The sequence below is a fragment of the Rattus norvegicus genome, chromosome 14 (assembly GCF_036323735.1).
Source record: "Rattus norvegicus strain BN/NHsdMcwi chromosome 14, GRCr8, whole genome shotgun sequence".
NCBI classification, from domain to species: domain Eukaryota; kingdom Metazoa; phylum Chordata; class Mammalia; order Rodentia; family Muridae; genus Rattus; species Rattus norvegicus.
Genome location: NC_086032.1, coordinates 40933037 through 40952444, shown reverse-complemented (window position 1 = coordinate 40952444; position 19408 = coordinate 40933037). Strand labels below are relative to the sequence as shown.

At 43.6% G+C, this 19408-nt stretch overlaps 1 long non-coding RNA gene across 1 annotated transcript; it reads left to right on the top strand.

Moving 5' to 3' along the window:
- The first annotated feature begins 10527 nt into the window (after window positions 1–10527).
- On the top strand, window positions 10528–11530 carry LOC134481745 (uncharacterized). The gene is made up of 2 exons (XR_010057510.1): window positions 10528–10877; window positions 11061–11530. It is a non-coding gene; the product is annotated as an uncharacterized LOC134481745 (long non-coding RNA).
- The last annotated feature ends 7878 nt before the right edge of the window (window positions 11531–19408 follow it).

Below are 19408 nucleotides of genomic sequence, written 5' to 3'. Positions count from 1 at the left end.
AGCCATATTGGTCTAGAAATGTTGAACTTAAGTTTTTTCCATTTGTACAGGGGTAACACACTGTATTAAATATGTAAGGTCTTATATACGTGGGTTTGATTACAAAAACTAATAAAGTATTCTCTAAATTAAAAAAAAAAAAGAAAAGGGATATGGACTGGAGTAAGTGATGCTCGGCAGATGATGGGAGGAAACCAGACTTAACTGGTTAGGCTTGGTCGTGAGATGGCTCCAAATGGAGTCAGTTGGAGGCAGTACACTGTTGGGGCTTGTACCTGCTGCTGTAAGAAGAGCTTGCTCCCAGTGCCTTCTGTGGTCATTGTGGGACACTATGGGTCACTGTGGGTGCGAGAACCAAGATTTATAGAGCTGACCCTGAAGTCCAGCCTGACACAGCTCTTCCCAGAAAAGACTTGCTGAACTGCAAATCCATGGGACACCTAGAATTATGAGTGCGTTGTTTGGAGCTGCTGAAATATTGGCAGGTTTGTTCTGTAAATCATTACTTAATGATAATTTAAGAATGAGAGCTAAGAGGACAAGATGATCAGCAAGGCAATAAAGAGCTGGGAGAGGGGCGGGGCAAACTCACAAGGCCTTTATTTTGACTGGTTAGATGAACCAGCAAGTCTTTCCTTTAAAGTTCTGTTGAGCTGTCAGAGCTTTGGGGTTGAAATGGTCTGTGACTTGGATCATCACTGCATCTTCGGAGCCTGGCATAGAACTTGACACGCCATAGACATGTATGGAATAAACAGGGATATGTGAGGTGCTGGTGGGCTAGTAGGAGGACAGTGTCAAAAGCAAGAATGTCAATCCCAACCCTGGGGAGACAACTGTGTAAGAGACAAGGAGCAACCAATCCTTATGTGGTGATGCTTAAAGGACGGGGGGCTCTGCGTGGCAAAGGATCAGAGGGTGAGGGCAACTAAGAGGACTTAAAGGCAAAGGCTGACGAAGACAAGAGAGAAGTGAGGAAAGGCAGGGAAGGAGAAGGTTCCTGGGAAGCAAACCTACACCTTCTCCTGAGGGGAGGTCGGGGTGGGGTGGGGGTGGGGCATATCGAGAGACGCTTCTACCACGTGAGAAATCTCCATTGCTGTCAAACGGAAATGCAGAGCGCTATTTGAAGTGGAATATGGAAACTAATGAACTGTAGGCACAGGTCTCTGGTGATTTAAGAAACAAATAAAACGGGGAGCAAACTAGCTTCTAGCATCATTGCCAAGAAAATGTTGTATGACTCTGGAATGAGCAAACATCATCTTAGAAATAGAAGAAAGGAAAAAGCTTTACAGTGTTGCTCCCCCAAAACACTGTTTTATTTTTGTTTTTGCTTTTTTCATTTTCCTTTGGAAACAAGAAAAGCAGATATAGGGAGAGGAGAGGTCGCCTATCATAGCTTAGCAAGGCATAGATTCACACCACCACCACCAGTCTTTGCAAACACTGGTGGGGTACCCAGAACCCCCACAGGAACTAGAACTTAGATAACAAGTTGATAAGCGGAAATAAGAATAAAAATATTGGGCTGTATTTTGAATAAAGACAGCTTACTTGGCCAAATGAAATAATTAACCATAGGGCGATTACAGAGTCCGGAGGATTCATTTATTTGATAGGGCGCAAGGAGACAAGACTCACTAGGTTCTGTGATAGTTGCTAGAGAAACGTTTGCAAGGAACTGATACGAACTGTCTCTGTGAGCTGCTGGCTGGAGATATACAACCAGAAGACTCTGGGAAAGACTGTTGAAATAACAGTGAGGAATTCTGCAGGGTAATAAATACTGCGGGGAGTTAGAAATAGCTATAGTTTAAAGTTCAATTGTAATGCAATTATTAGTAACTTAATAGAAATAGGGAAGGAAACAAAACAGTCGCTCCTTAGAAACGATGGATCGAGGGGCCCCAGAGAGTAATAGAAAACGCCGTTTGTTTTTTTGTTTCTTATCATTATAAATGATGGACTATCAAAGCAACAGCAAGCCCATTAATCAAGACTGTAAACAATTAAAATCTTTTTGCAGATCCGGGAAAGCATCAGAATTATCAGGACAGTGCCAGAAAGAGGAACATAAATTTCAGCCAGCCCTTTGGATCTGGGAAGTGTTTAGGCTGCCCAGCCAAAAAGTCAGAGAGCAAAAAGTCTAAACTAAGCTGATAACGACTGGTCATTAATTAGAACTGAAGCCAACTATCTCAGTCTAGAGAAATATCTCGGCTACTCAGCTAAGAGCCAGAAAGCCAAAGGTGCAAGCTGGGTTCATGATAATGAATCATAAACAAAGCCACTGCCCAGAAAAGCCCCTGTTAGTGAAGGGGCGCCTTTGAGATGAAGCAGCCCAGAAACAGCTGGAGGGACACTTTTGGGCAAAATGAACGGAAGATGGAGATTCATTTCAGCTTTGTTTAGATGTCCAAACCTGGAGTCAATCACGTACAAGGCCTGACATTGGAAGACACGCTGAGCATCTCGTGTTCTGAGTCGAATGCAAGGATTTGTGTTTAATGAGAATACAGTTATTGGACAGCATTTGAACAGAAGGAATAGGTTGAGGGAGAGTAAGGGAACAGAAATGTAGATCATTTAAATAAAATGTGCCCAGAGGGGAGTGGGATTCAGACCGTCTCTGAAGTCATTCTCCATCAGGTGGATATATGAAAAATGACAGTGAGTGGCTACGGGGAGGGACCGCACATGGGTAATTTAGAGAATTCAAGGACTGGATGGCATTTATAACTCATGCATACTGATGCCCAAAGTCATTTCTGTATCTGTAAGGAAGCATTTCCCCGTCTGATCAGAGAAGGAAATAAACGCCTTTTTATGCACACATCCACTTTCCTTTTCACAATGCCCTAGTTCATGAATTCCAGACCGTATACTATTTTCACATTTCAATATTTTTTGAAGTCTGAATAGATCATGGAACCATTAGAAGCAGATTCCTCCCCCTCCTTTCTTCTCTCTGCCCCACCTCCCTTTTGAGAACAAAGTCTTGCTGCCGAAGCTGACCCCAAACTTCTGGGTTCAAGTGATTTCCCTGCCTCAGACTCCCACGCATCTGAAGGTAGAGAGTGCATGACTATACGTTGTGGAAGCGTTTGCATGCATTTGCATCATCGCTCCCAGAGTAGCATCTCACACGCTGTGCTCACACGTTGGATAGTTACTGTATATTGCACCAAGAGCTCAGACCATGCTGCAGCGTAGGTCATAGCATGATGGAGTCAATGTTAAAAGGCAAGTTAGCACTATGCAGGGAAGGGACTGGGGGATGATTTGGGTAGCTGAGAATGAATGCAGTTGTCAGGCTCGGTTGCACTCATGTTTCTGTGTAGGAAAGAGAGAGGCTGAGCAGGAAACTCAGCATCCTGCAAGGACTCTGATCCCTCCCAGCCAGCAGATCTGTTCCACAGCAGGCTTCAACCTACGAAGGATGCTGACCTTTATCTCATGATGTTTGAAGTGCAGAAAGCGGAGGGGTAACCCCGGGGGCTACCGAGACACACATACAGCTAAGCAGCTCCAACAAAGGTTAGCATGAGTCCATACAGAAGAAACAGACTCTCTCCGGGCAGTACTCTGAGCTCTGTGCATATAATGGGATTTGTGAACTTGTCAACACATCAAGCATGGAGCAATCTGCTTTCGAGGAACTGAGTATCCAGTTCAGTTGGCTCCTTTCCCTTGGGCTCCAAGCCTAATTGGTGCTAATGACTTATTAAGCATTACAGCAATGTAGAGTAAAGGTCCTCTATATTTCAAACATCCCAGATAAAATGTTGAGCCTTGGGCTTGTGAAAGGGCCGGAGGGTAAAGGTGCTTGCCTTATAAACCTGGTATCCTGGGATTGATTCACAGAACTCACATAAACATGAAGGCGAGAACCAACTTTGTAAAGTCATTCTCTGACCTCCGAACACTCATGTGGGTCTAAAGGCCCATCACGTGTACACACACACAAAAATAAGATTATAGCACAGCGAGTATCCTACCAAAGTCCAAAATGCTAGCAAGAACATAAGCGAGTCTTGCATGACGTCCAGGTGGCTTCGGGGTTCATAGACTTAACTAGACTCCATGCTGCCATGTTGCCTCGTCCAGGAGGTCAGTCTTCAGAGAGGAACAAATATTGGCAATTCATTCAGAGTAGGAAGAGGGGAGATCGAAGATAACGGAGAACACTGATTGTAAGCAATAGGAGCGCGGTAGATAAGAATGACTCTGCCTTGAACTCGATGCCACTGTGACTGAAGGAAGGGTGCTCCTTCCAGGAATCGACTTTGTGAATGACCGGAATGGTTTCCAAGCCTACTCCCTCTAAGTTCTGCATGTAAGCCTCAGGCATCTGAAAAAAAAGCAATCTACTCAGTTCCTGGAGTTCAGATGGTGGAAAGTAGAATCTGTACCAACGTTGCCAACACCAAAATTTGCTTGTTTTATTTCTGGAAAATTAATTAAAATCCCCAGTGTCTTAACTGTCCAAATAAGGAATCATGCAAACACTATAGATTCAAATCTGAACTCTGAATTTCTGTAGTGTGTGTTTGTGTGTGTGTGTGTGTGTGTGTGTGTGTTTATGTGTATGTGTTTAGAGAGTCATATAATTTAAAAGCTGTACATCATAATCGCCAGGGTAAACTTTGAACATGTGTGATATTTCACAAATACCACTCTGATGTATTTAGGGCATGTTTACATATTTTAAAACACATTAGGGTGATTTCCACTGGAAAAAAATGTGGTTTTTGTCCAAAGCCATGTGAATGATAATTTTGAATGCATAAGTACATTTTTGGTTAAATAGAACATCACCATCACTTAATATGTTACTGAAGATATACACAGATGTTGTTGATGCTTGTGTGTTTTGGGTAAATTGCCTTTTAGTTGAGAAGAAATGTATACATGAAATTTAAACTTGCTATTTTTTAACATATTTCAGTTTATATGGTTTGTTTGTATTTCATAGAGGGTAAATATGGAAACTCATTAAAAACTAGCATGTTGTATCCAGCTTTCTGATAATTAGAGTTAAAGTCACTGGTCTTGCTAATATTTAGAAACTCTGAGAGTATTTAGGTAGAGGGAATATCTCTCTCTCCCTGAGCACCATGTTCAGCTGTGAACTTTGTCTGTCCAGTGTTCCCTGAGTACTGTCACTACTGACTCATTTCTTGGATCGTGACACCTCTCAGCTTGTGGCCTCATCCAGTCCTGCCTGCATTTGTTTCTTGTGGTTTCTGTGACAGTTTACTGTGAACTGGAGGTTTAAACCAACAGAAATGTTAGGTTATAGTTCTCAAGGTCAGAAATCTGAAGTCAGTTTTACTGGTTGAATCCATGGTCCCCTTTCTGGAAGCTCAAGGGATGTCTTAGTGTCCTATTGCCACAGAGAGACACAAAGACCATGGCAACTCTTATAAAAGAAAGCATTTAAGTGGGGGCTTGCTCACAGTGTCAGATGAATCCATTATCATCATGGTAGGAAGTGGACAGACAGGCACTGGAGCAGTAGCTTAGAGATTTCCATCTAGGTACAGAAAGGAGAAGGGAGGGAAAGAGGGAGGAGGGAGGAGGGAAAGAGGGAGGAGGGAGGAGGGAAAGAGGGAGGAGGGAGGAGGGAGGGCTATGCACTGGATGTTTGTGTCATCCTAGCTTCGTAGGTTCTGACTCACCTCTGTGAAGGTATTTGGAAGTGAGGGATTTGGGAAATAATCAGGGTTAGGTAAGGCCATGAAAGTGGCCTTCTGGGGGTAGTTGAGGTTTGGTCTTTTGCTATGTGTCATACTGGTCCCAAAGGCCTGATTGCCCTCAGGGATGAAAGAATCCTCATGCAGACCCAAGTGCTGTTGTGCAATCTCCCTCCTCCAAGTTATCCCTGATTGGTGGAGAATGACGCCTACAGCCTATAGCTGGGCAGAAGTGAGATAGGCGGGGTTTTGGTTCCTGGGCTTGGGGTTGGAGGAGGATCATGAGGACAGAAGATGGAGAGAGGAGAAGGCACCAGGGGGTAGGAATCTTGAAAACATGGCCAGGAGGGCTGGCCAATTAGAGTTAAGAACAGCCCAGATGAAACATGGCAAGTTATGACTCGGAGTTCTTTTTTTTTTTTTTTCTTTTTCTTTTTTTTTTCCGGAGCTGGGGACCGAACCCAGGGCCTTGCGCTTGCTAGGCAAGCGCTCTACCACTGAGCTAAATCCCCAGCCCCATGACTCGGAGTTCTTAATAGGAAAGTAGAAATTAATAGCTTAGAGCATAGATATCTGCCCAGATCTCATGCTAATTAAGGCTTATTATAAATATAAAACTTATGTGCCTTTTGTATGGGAACTGAATGATCAAAGGTGGGGTAGACTTAAGTATTTACTACAACATGGGGGAATGGAGTCCTTAATACAAAAAGAAAGAACAGGACTTTCTTTCAATTATTTGAAGATACATCAAGTAGGGATCATCTACAAACCAGAAAAAGAGATTTCACCAGGCACTGTGATTTCTAGTGGCACCATCTTGAACTTCCTGACTCCCAGACTGTGAGAAATAAATATTGCTATATAATCTACCCAGTCTAAGGTATTTTGTAACAGTAGTTCAAACGGACTAACACAATCCCTAATCACATCTACAAAATCTGTATCCATATGCGCTGTTCCAATTTGTTTCAATTGTCAATCTGACTCAGCCTAGACTCATCTGAGAGGACAATCTCTTGCCTGGCAGGCTGATATTGTTATGCTGGGCAAGGCCCTTATAACTTCTCTTCCCCAGTAGACACATGGCACCTTCTGGAACTACAGGTGCTGAAGCAAGAGGAAGCCCCCAGCTCTGAGATGATTTTTACATGAAATAGTATTTTATATGGATCACTGACATAAAATATCGCAGGTCAAGCCATTTCTACCCACCTATTATTTTTTTAATGAATGCCTGGGGGCAGAGACTAGGAAAAAAATAATTTGAATGAAAATAAATTACATGTCGGAAGTAGATGAGTATTATCTTAAGCACTTCTCATGTAAACACATCTTCTCCCTCTTCTATTCGGAAAGTGAAAATATCGACAGCATTTGTGCAATCACAGAGAATTTCACCTGGCCCTGCACCGTTTCCTTTCTTTGTTCTTTTTCCTCTTTTTTGTTTTTGCTTTTCTAGTCAGGGTTTCTCTGTTTAGTCCTAGATGTCCTGGAACTTGCTCTGTACTGGCCTTGAACTCACAGAGATTCACCTGCGTCTGCCTCCAGAGTCTGGAATTAAAGGTGTGCACCCCCACCCCCCACTTGGGCTGGACTACATTCATTTGTGAAAGTGAAAAGGGGACCCAGAGACGGTGTTCGTGGACAGGGAGCTGCCTTACTTTCAGGGCTACGGAAGCAGGTCTGCCTGGATGACAGGGGTGGTGGCCTAAGCATTCAGCTCTCTTTACACTGCAGTGGTTCGTTCTAAATTTAATTTAGCTAGTTAAACAAGATGAGCCGAAAGAAGATTCTGTTGTTTGTACTGAGAACCTTCCCTCAGAAACAGATACATTTTTAATTGCTTTTTGTACATGGCCTCCTATGTGTTTGTTTAATTCTGGGTGCTCTTTTCAACTCCCTCTTTGAAGCATGCAAGTGGCATGTATATGTGTGCATACACATTCACATGCACATGTGTGTATCACATGAACATAGCATGTCTGTATTTGTACTGAGTGCTCACCACCTTGCCTATTGAGACAGGGTCTGCCTCTTGAACTTAGAGCTTCCTGAATAGTCTAGTTAGCCAATGTGACCTAGGGACTTCCTTTCTTCCTCTTGAGCTCTGGGGTTACAGACAGACCCCGTGTCTGACCAGCATTTACGTAACTGCTGAGGCTTGACATTCAGTTCCTCTGGCTTGCCCTCTGTCAGCTGGGCATGGTGGTACAATCTGTAGTCCTACCATTCTGGAGGGGTTGGCCAGAGGATCGGGAGATCAAGGTCACCTTCAGCTAGAGAGCTAGTTCAAGGCCATCCTCGCTTACATGACATGCTTGCTGTCTCTAAGTGAACAACTGTGTTAGTGGATGAACATGAGACTGGAGTGATGGCCCAGTGGATAAGAGCATTTATTAGGCAAGCCTGGGGACTTAAGTTCGGATCCCAGGTCCACATGCTGGGTATGACCATGTGCATTTGTAACCCCAGCCCCATGGGTGGGGGTGAGGTAGAAACAGGAGGATGGCTGGGGTTTGTGGGTGGCCCACTTCGCTTCCGGTTTGCTGAGAGACCCTGTCTTAAATGAATAAGGTTGTGACAGAGCAGGACATCAGACATCCTCTGTTGGTCAGCTCACAAGCTTGGATACCCACCCAAGTGTTCAAATACTATGCATATCATACACATACACACACATGCTCAGACACTCACACACACAAACACACATGCTCAGATACTCACACACACACACATGCTCAGATATTCACACACACATACACACACATATACACATACACACACATACACAGACACACACACACATGCACACATGCTCAGACACTTGTGTGCACACACACACACATGCTCAGACACTCGTGCACACACATGCTCAGACACTCGTTAATAATTATTGATGGATAATTATTAATTCAATAATTCATGTGTGATTTCACATGCTAGGTCTTGGTTTCTGTGCAGGAGAGGGCACGCTGAGTGAATAAACCTTACATTACTCCCTAGAGCAGAAGCCAGATGAGCCAAGCATAAAGCAGACTCCCAGACACTGCCTGGGGAAAGCCCTTGGTTAACTAGGGGAGCATGTATGTAGGAAAGGGCATACCGAAGGTGTGTTCAGCGAGGACTCGGCAGTAGGGATGGCGCTGCAATGCATCCAAATCGATGGCTTTGTGGGGAGGCAACCAGGAGAGTGAAGTGGCAATCATGTCAAAAACAAAACAAAACAAAAACAAAACACCTCCCTCAGCCAGAGGGAGTTGGCCTGCAGAAGGGAAGGGGGAGGGTCCTAGTGACAGGAAATGGTAGATTTAATACTCTGGAGGCTATGGGTGGCTTGTTGGTTTTAGTGTGTATTTGGGCTGGAGTCAGAGACACAGAAAGGAATTCAAGTAAGGTTTAGAACACCAATTATAGACAAGAAACATTGCCTTGGACAGGAGCAGAGTGGAGCTGTTAGGGAATGGGGCGCACAGGAAGGATTTGTTTTAATTCAACGGGAAAAGTATTTTGTTTCTATTTTTTGTTCTTTATTGAACTTTTGACCTAAATAAATCATCTTGCTGATATCTAATGAGTCTAAAGTAGTTCTTGTGTTTGTTTTAGCCAGCAGTATCTTTGTGACTAGATTTACAAATATGTTTATTGAAATAAGTAACAGGAAGTACACAGATCTCTAAAATAAAGAATTATAAGCAATCAAAGCGATTTCGGTAAAATGCTGAAGCATGGGGATAAAGCATAAACGTCAGTCTTCCTGCATCAAATCTTGATTGGCCTTCACCACCATCTTCTAATCATGACCACACTACAGTAATCTCTCTAAAGGAAGTGAGTTTCTAATACAATGGGATGAAAGAAAATCTCACACCAGCCTTGAAAGAGACTAGCAGTAAACATGAACTCACCAACAGATGGCGCCATGCTGTTTCCAGATGAGCGCATGCAGAGACATTGGCAATGTGACTTCCAACTCCTACTTTCAAGTGCTGGTGGCAGATAAATAGAGATCCTCCAGGAATATACTTTGCTACTTCAAAATTTAGAGTTGGTTTGTTAAATTTTGTACTTGAGTTTTAAAGTTATGTTTCTCTGTATTTATTTACACTGAAATCCTTAAGTGAGCGAAGGGAGAAATAGCCACAGGTTCTTGTTACTGAAATGTTTGTGGGTGGGAGGAGAGGTGAACCTAGGAGGGGCTGGGGATGCTAATGATCAGGAAACACTGTATGGAATTCTCTATATATTTATATCTCTATATCATATATTATCTATATCATCTGTATTGCTAATTCTTTATCATCTATATCTCTGTATCAATATCAGTATCATCTCTCTGTTTATCTAATCATCTATATTTATCTAATCATATATTTATCTATCTCACCTCTCTTTCTATATCATCTATATCTATCTCAATATTTCTATCTGTCTGTCTATCTGTCTGTCTGTCTATCTGTCTATCTATCCATTCATCCATCCATCCATCCACTGGGAAGTCAGGTCTCTCATTCCTCCTGTCTGAGAATCACTTCCCAGCACTGTTGTTTTACATGCCCTGGAACTGGAGCATGGTGTTTGAGTGGGCAAGTGTGTCACTCTGCAGTTTCAGGGTGCTCAGATGTCAGGGACAAGGGCTGCCCTAAGCACACCGTGTATTAGAACAGCAGAGGAAGGAGCATGCAGTGTGGGCAGTCACATGCCAAGGGTGGGATACTCCCTGGGGTGTCAAAGGTAAACCGCGTTCTCGCTATCATCTTGTGACAACGGTTTTCTGGACAGTTGGTGGTTATTTTCAGAATTCTCTGTCTCCATTATTTCACTGCAGGTCAGAGATGTGGACGTGTGAGAACATCGCCGTGAGAGGGTTCACAGCCTAGCAGCTTCTGTGGGCACCAAGAGTCTCTGACAGCAGCATGCAAAATTCAGTGTTTCATCTGGAGGACAGCGGCTGCAGTTGTGTTTGTTTATTTTTTCCTGATCATGAAAAATTCGAATTTTTACCATGAATCTCTAGCGTGTGGATACACTCTGGGGTAAATACAGTTGAGTAAATGTGTGCTTGTGCATAAACCGAGCTTTGCTGTGAAAGCGACGACACCTAAGGTTCCCTGGAGCTGGATGGCTGAGGTTCCAGGAGGAGACCACAGGGCTAGCCTGGACCTCTTCAGCTAGTTGGTAAGAGTCCAAGACTCTGATGTGTCTGATATATTCCTTGTCCGTGGGGTTAGTGGTGAATGCCTCAAAGCTAATATTGCTATGAGCTTCAAAATGTGTACCTGGAAAGCAACGGGTGGTTAAATGGCACATTTGACAGTCTCTCAGGTTCATGCTTTCTTTCTTTCTCTTTTTCTGTGACAGCCCCGCCTTCGGTTCTGGAGAGCTGGAATTATAGGCTCTCATCCTTCTATCATATCTACCGAGTGAGTGCCCTCCCTGATTGCCTTAAAGGTTTCTTCTGCTTTTGTTGTTGCTCATTTTGTGATGCCGGGGATCAAAGCCAAGGCCAGTCATTTATCGGGTAAGCTTTCTGTCAGTGCAGTGTGCCCTGAGCCTGTTTTCTCCTTTAATTAATAGTCCAGTCCAGGGCTTGGTCAGGAGCCTGTGCTCTGTGTCTGTGTCACACACTCACTCACTCACTGACTCGGTTGCCAAGTAGAGGATGACACCCCCGGGGCTTCTTTCCTGCACGGATGACTTCTCTGTCTGCTGTATCTCTCTTCTGGAATGTTCCACTGCACTCTCTGAACCCAAGTATACTGGCACGTGGCTGTGATCTCAGTATCAGGAGGCTGAGGCATGAGAGTAATAAAGTTCAGGTCCAGACTGGACTACACAGTGACACCCTTCTCCACAAACAAACAAACAAACAAACAAACAAACAACCTCACAACAATCAAATGTGATATATGGGGAAGCCATACCTCATTATTCTCTCTCCAAACCCGATGCCTTTCTATATGTGCCCTTTGTGTGCATGCATATGAAAAATTTCTGTACGCTTGCCACTTATGAAACACGATTTTTGTACGTTAAAAAGCACGACCGTAAAGCTGACATTCAAAGAAAGGCCATCCCACTTAGGAAGGAGCATGGCAGGCAGCATAGTTGCCCCTGTAAGGAGCCTTAGTCTCCCACACTTATGTCTCCCCCTCACCGCATGTGCTTTTCCTGGTGCTGCTGTCACATGTCACCAGGAAGTCAGTAGCTTAAAGAACAGTACAAGAAAGAGAGGACAGGAGCATTTAAAGTTCAATGCCAACCTGGGCCACATAGCAAGATGGTGTCTCAAAGAGTCGAAACTTGAACTAAACTGAACAAAATTTAAAAAACATTAAGATAAACTCATTGGCCCCCACCACACTCTATTATTTTGTAGTCTGGAGAAGTGTGAAATGGGACACCATCCACATTCCTTTTGGGGGTTCTAGGATAGAAGTCAGTGTTGTGCTTTTCCTCTCTTTCATGCAGAATCTGTCCGTTGCTCACTGTTCCTCCATCTTCAAAGCCAGCAGCAGAGCACTGCCAATTTCTCTGACCTCTGTTGCTAACATCATCTATATCCATGACAACATTGTCCCCTCCCATAAGGACCCCTGTGGCTGCGGTGGGCTGACCCATGTAGTCTAGGGTAGCCACCCTTCCCTCAAGATCCTTGATTGGATCTGCAAATCCATTTGTCATGCAAAGAAACATGTGCACAGGTTCTGGGGTTTGGACATGATTATCTTTGGAGGCCTCTTAGTCTACATAGCACATGTTGATAACTAGAGTCCTGGATCGTGTTATGACTTCCCCACTTTTTAGGATGTATTCACCAAATACGCATGTAGCTATAAAATCTTACTCAATTTTGCTTAGTTTACAACTTCTTGAAATTGAAAAATAGAATACATGGTCTTCAGTTTCTGGGTCTGTATCTGCATGTGTGTGCACGCAAGTGTGTGTATGGGTGGGTGGAGGCATGTGGGTGTTCATGTGTGTGGAGGCTAAAGTTGGTGTGGGAAGTCTTCACAGATTGCTCTTCACTGTTTCATGAGGCAGGAACTCTCGGTGAACCGGAAGCTCACTGATTCCAACTCATCCAGGCGGCCAGCCCGCTCTGGGGAGCCCCTGTATCTGCCTCCTAAGCCCTGGGATGATTGGCAGCTGCCAAGCCTACATGGCTTTTATGTGGGTTCTGGGGATCTGAACAGACACACTATAAATAAGTGGATCAGTAAATAAATGTAAATAAAACTTTATTATTGTTATTATTGTTGTTGTTGTGTTGTGTTGTATGCATGTGTCACAGTGCCCTTGTTGGAGGTCACAGGACAGGGGGTCTTTAAGGGGGTTTTTCAGTTCTCTTCCTCCACCTTTGTGTGAGTCTCAGAGATTCAGCTCATGGCGCCAGGCAAGTATTTTTACCTGCTGAGCCATCTTGCTGGCCCTCATTCAATTTTTTTAAAAAAGATTTATTTATGTATTATATATAAGTACACTGTAGCTGTTTTTAGACACACAGAAGAGGGCATCAGATCTCATTACAGATGGTTGTGAGCCACCATGTGGTTGCTGGGATTTGAACTCAGGACTTCTGGAAGAGCAGTCAGTGCTCTTAACCAGAGAGCCATCTCTCCAGCCCCATCCTCACTCAAATTTTGATTTGAATTTTTCTAATTCCTTTTAAGAGTGAGCACAATTTTTGTTTTGTTTTGTTATAGCTTTTGTCCCATTATGAATTCTCTTTTGGTATTTTCCAAAACTCGAAGGACATTATGTATTCAGCAGGTTAAGGATCCTCCATTGGCTAATTACATTGTGAAAATTTTTCTGTTTTAACTTTCCTTGTAGTGTCTGAGTAAAGACAAGGGATCAGATGCTTGAAACACACACACACACACACACACACACACAGAGACAGACAGACAGACAGACAGACAGGCAGACACACATACACATGCACAAATTACAGGTCTTACCCAGTATTAACATCTACCAGTAACTTAAAGGATAATGTAATTTTGAGGTGGAGACCCTATTTTGCCGTGTTTGCTGTGCTGTGGACCACAGTTTGATAGAGGCACTTGAAGCATGGTGTGTGAGATTCATGTTTGTTTCTTCATCTATACACCCCAAGTCCATAACCTTATTTGTCTACTGTGATGGATTTCAACAGACCAAATATATCCTGCTAAGATCATTCCGTAGACAAGGACGATTCCATTCATAAGCCGCATGCATTTGTGGCCAACAAGCCTGTCAGCAGCGTGCTCGCCGGCCTGGGCTGGGGCATCCTCGCCAGCTTGGGCCGCCTTCTTTTCTTTACTGCTCTCTTTCTTCAGGCAGGAGAAAATGAATTACAGATCCGCTTTTCAACTATGTATTTTTTAGTGTTTTTGATTCATATATGTGGTAGAAGGCACCGGTCCAGTGCAGTTTTCTACGTGGTAACCATTACCCACAGCCAAGTAACATTCATTGAATTTTATGAAAACTTTCTTATGTGTAGGCTGTGATTTATTTGGTAGTATTAGAAATATGTAATATTTTAAGGCTTATTTTATGAACTAGTATGTGGTCAGGGTTTAAAATATTTAATCTGTTTTAGGGAAGTTTGGAATACATTTAAAAATAACCCATCATTTCTTTTTAACTGGAAAGTAAAATTTTGCTCAGTGACAGTGTACGACATGGTGTTTTGAAATATATACACATTAGAAACTCGGTCAAGCCAACAGGAACATTTCTTACTGTCTTTGGTGTTTTGGTGATAATGCTCAGAATGTGTCCTTTAAACAATTACGAGCACACATAACTGTTATTAACCAGCACCGTCAGATTATTCAATAGACCTCCTGGAGACTGAGGGGTTTTTTTAATTGTTAGAGGCAAGATGTTTTCTTTTTAAGAACCTGTCCGGTGTGTGTGGTATGTGTGTGTATGTGTGTGTGGTGTGTGTGTGTGTGTGTGGTGTGTGTGTGGTGTGTGTGTGTGTGTGTGTGTGTGTGTGTGTGCATGTGGACATGCACAGATGAATGCCGGTGCTCAGGAAGCCAGGGGAAGGGCAGCCCCTGGAGCTGCAGTTACAGGATGCGGTGAAGCACTGGGCAGGGGAGCCAGGATGGGGACTAGGGTCTTCTGCAAGAGCAGCCTGCACTTGCGGGGGGGGGGGGAGAGAGAGAGAGAGAGAGAGAGAGAGAGAGAGAGAACACAAAAAGTACTCTAGGCACCAACCAACATTTTGGGGTAGAGATGCTGGAGGCCGCCAGCCCTGGAGCAATTCCCACAGCCGGGAAGCTCCGAGGGAGTGAAGCCAGCGCTCCTCATTTCTTTTGGGGTTGTGAAGGTCAATTTCTTCACGACCCATACATATCAAGGTTCCCACAATAGAAAATGGCTGATGGGAGGTCAGATCACTCAAAACTGCGGAAGGCTTCATGCTAAAGCCAAGGGTCACTAGTTTTACCAGACCCCAGCCTGCCTCAGTTAACTAGGCTATCACTAGCATGGAGGAGTCCAGTTCAGCCACCTTCAGCCATGATCGATCGCACGCTTCCAGCCAGACTTTGAGTAGGCACTGGCGGGGAAGGAGAACTACATCAGTGTATACTTCTTGGTCTGCTCAAACTGACCAGTTCTGAGGGGTGAGGTCAGCAGGTAGCTTGTTCTCTGAACATTTGGTCTCTTGGAGGCACAAAGTATCTGGGGCTTTCTGCTTTACCTAATCTAAACCTTTCTTCTTAATCCAGGCTCAAAGTTCATTCCCACTGCAGGAGCGTATCTTGAGAGGGGCAGATTTGCCACTGGGTGAGGCTTTCTGACCTGGAGGCTCCCCGTGCAGGACACAGCTCTCTCTTTCTCATTTTCATTTGCTCCCGTCTCACTCTCCTTGGTCTCTGGCTCCAACGTGGGCTCTTCTCGATCCGCTGTTGCGCCCTTCTCCCCAGACTTGGGCATTCCTGCAATGAAAGCTCCTTGGCACCTGGAAAACCGAAGTACCTGTGTTCCCGGACTCAATGCAGACAGGCAGCTCCGTACAGACACAGAGAATTGAGCCCACCTGTCCCACCGTGGGTGACGGGTGTGGTCCTTATCCGTATCCTTAAGTAATAAGCCCTAATGGTTCCATCACTTTACGTCGCAGGTTCCTTTCCCTCAGCGTCCTGGAGGGCCCCCCCACTACTCTCCTTGGATTTCTGTGTTGGAAGGAGTGGGTCATTTTTGGTTGGCTAGCAGATTTTTCCACTCTTGCCACTTTTGAGTTCCTTCTAAACTCTTTCCTTGGTGTTCTGCATAGTGAACTAGCAGGTATACAGGTATGGCTTTCTGTATGGCTCCTTTGTTTGATACACATGCTTTTTATACATGTAGGCTAACGTCCTCCACCATTTCCCCCAGAACCTTCAGACTTCATGTCTTTAAATACGGCCTCTCCATTATTTATGATTTTCCTTTCTGAAACTTAAAATAGGTTCATGTTAATAATGTGGTCTGTGCATCCTCAATATCTCTGAAACCTGCTCATGCCTCATATCTCTGTGCCATATTTTAACGTTTATTTTAAAACCTAGTTTCCAGTTCACTGTTTCTCTCTCCATTTGGCCTAATCTGCTTAACATTTAAAAAATATTTTACATTTCAATAATTATGATTTTGACAGATCTATTTCATTGTTCTTGCCTGGAAATTTGAAAGGATTTCCTCTTCTTGCTTACTCTTTTTCATCCTTTTAGAAACGAAAGCTGCTTGGGCTTTGTGTCCGCTCTTTAGTACTCTGTGCTATACAGTTTCATAGTCAGAAGTCTTTAGTGCTAGCAGGATAGCTGACATTACATTTGTTTCTGACAACCACTTTGGCCTTTTAAAAAGTCTCTAGTGACTTCATGTTTTCTTGTAAGCTCACACTTAACAGCATTTCTGAGAGGATCTGAGCTTAAACGTTTCCCATTTACCAGGGCCTTCATAGCCTCCTGCTAGCTTCCTGGTCCACTGTGAGTTCATGTCCATGATTCTCTACTTGCAGCTGACCCCAGGACCGGCGTCACCCAGATGGCACTCACCATGTGTACATGATGATGATTAGGATTTCTTTCCTTCCTTTGAGAGTGTCCACAGTTCTGGTGTCTTAGTCACACACACACGGAGTTCTGTTTCCGTGGGTATCATTTTTATACATGGTCTGCCAGCTCAAGACAAAGACCTTACAGTTGCAGTACGGTACATAAGATGAAGACTTGCACTTTCCTTTTTTATGAAATGATCACCACTCTCTCGTTCTCTGACACAGTTCCTTTTGATGTATTCTTCTCAGCACTACACTTAGGAATACTATAACCTTTATAAAAATGTCAACCTTATTATGGAATTTCCCAATGAATGCCATCCAGTGGCTTCCCATGACCTTCCGGATGGCATGAAAGCCTCCAGCATGGCACACATGAGCAATGTCTCCATGTTGCCCCTGCGCTCCTGACACCATGGCCGCCACATAGTGTTTGCTGTCCTCTTCAAGGAAAAGAGTAAAGGTCTCTTTAGCTGAGTGTGTCCCTTACTCTCGTGCCATGGCTCTGCCAGTCAGTTTTCAGGCTACAGCATTTAGAGAGATTTGAGAGTCACACACGTGAGGCTATGGGACTGAAGTGAGCCATCCTCCAAGCTGACTCAAATACACTCCATAGCTAATCTGTTTCTGAGGAAGTCATTTTTAATTGCAGGAATAACCAGCCAAGGAAGAAATTTTAATTAAGTTGCGATCCTTGAAATCTGAGATTTTTAATTAAAAAGTGAAACTACGTAATGCCATTTTCCCCATCACCTAAACATTTAGACTGTAAGCCAGGCTGGGGCAACAGTCAGCCTACAGGGATGCCTAAATCTCTCAGGGATGTTGAAAGACTCATGAGCTGTGGGGACACTTGGGCTGGCCGAGGAGATTTTAATCAGTATATTAAATTGGAAAATATTTTGGGTCCACTGTACAACATCAAGAAACCAAACAAAACAAATCGTTTGCTGAAAAAAGTCTGTGGACTTGAACTTTTACATTTCATAAATAAAGCAGTCACGTGTGGAAGTAATTGTCCATTATTCTCACTGTACAGCAGTTTTCTCCTGAACAGACAGCTGTATGGTGGATGGGTGGATTTAGAATCTGAAGTCTGCGGGAGAGCATGATTGATGAGTTTCTAGGTGTGGCTGTGTGATATTGGATAGGTTCACCTAGATTCAGAGTCTTCCAATAGTGACAGAGAATCGACTAAACAGGTCAACACAAAACCAACACACACAACAGCATCCAGCACAGAGTAACATCTTTAAAATAATTTGAAGGGTTTTTCCCAATAAATAAAATAACTATCATTTTGTGAACAGAAACATCTTAAAATATATTCTTAAATTTATCTATTCGTCTATTTATTTATTTATAAATTATTTTCATTTATTTAGTGTGTGTGTGTGTGTGTGTGTGTGTGTGTGTGTGTGTAGGCCCATTTGTGTCATGATGCATGTGCAGAGGTCAGAGGAAAACTTGTGGGGATTCGCTCTTTCCTTCTACCATGTGGGATCATGGATCAAACTCAAATTGTCAGGCTTGGTGGCCTTTGCCTCCTGAGCCATCTCACCTGTGAAGGGACATCTTACTTTATTACTTAAAGTGTTGGCCAGTCTTCTGACAACTTGACACACAAGCTAGAGTTATACGAAAGAAGGGAATCCTTGAGAAAATTCTCCCCTGAGATCCTGCTGTAAAGTATTTTCTTGATTAGTGATTGATGGCGGGTGGTGTCCAGCTCATTGTAGGTGGTGTCATCCTTGGGCTGATAGCTGTGGGGTCTACAAGAAAGCAGGCTGAGCAAGCTATGGTGAGCAGCCAGTAAGAAGCACCCACCCCTCCATGGCCTCTGCATTAGCTCCTGTGTCCAGAATCCCGCCCTGTTTTAGGTCCTGTTCTGACTCCCTTATGCACCGTGGAAGTGTAAGTTGAGTACTCCCTACCACACCCAAATTTGATATCTGGCCCTGGTGTTCCATCACTGCAATAGAAACCCTAACTAGACACTTAAACAAATTTTTAATTTAGGCATGGTATTGCCGTGTCACCCAAGCAGGCTTTGAACTCAAGATCATTTTACCTGTACCTCCCAAGTGCTAGGATCACACCGTGTGCCACCACAGGCAACTATGTTTTCCCTTAAAATCCCTGGAAGAGAATTCAACGGGAGACAATTAAAAAGTGATCACAGCATCACTCGTAGTGAATCAGAACCCCCAGTGCTCACTAATTGCAGCCATTTTATATGAAGTTCTTTAAAAAAAAAAGTATTGCTTGCGAAGAGCTTATTTTTCTTTCGTGTAATGAAATCTCTGAGGCCTAACTCTACCTAAAAGTTAGAGCATTTTTGTTCCATTAACTTAAATTATGTAATGTGAAAATGAATGACGGCTGGATGTTTGATGGTGGGTCTAATACTGCTGAGAAATTATATTTCACACATTGGTTTATTTAGTTAGAATTTTTCTTGGAGCAATAAAAATAGTGTTAGATAGGAATCAGCTCGATCTAACGCCACACATGCTGCCATAAATGACTCTTGCAAATCCCACAGTCTGAGTGGTGGTGACAAATCCCACAGAAGGAGATTTTACTAGCAAAGCCAGGTTATCCCAGACCCACTGAGAGAGAGAGAGGGGAGGGAGGGAGGGAGGGAGGGAGGGAGAGAGAG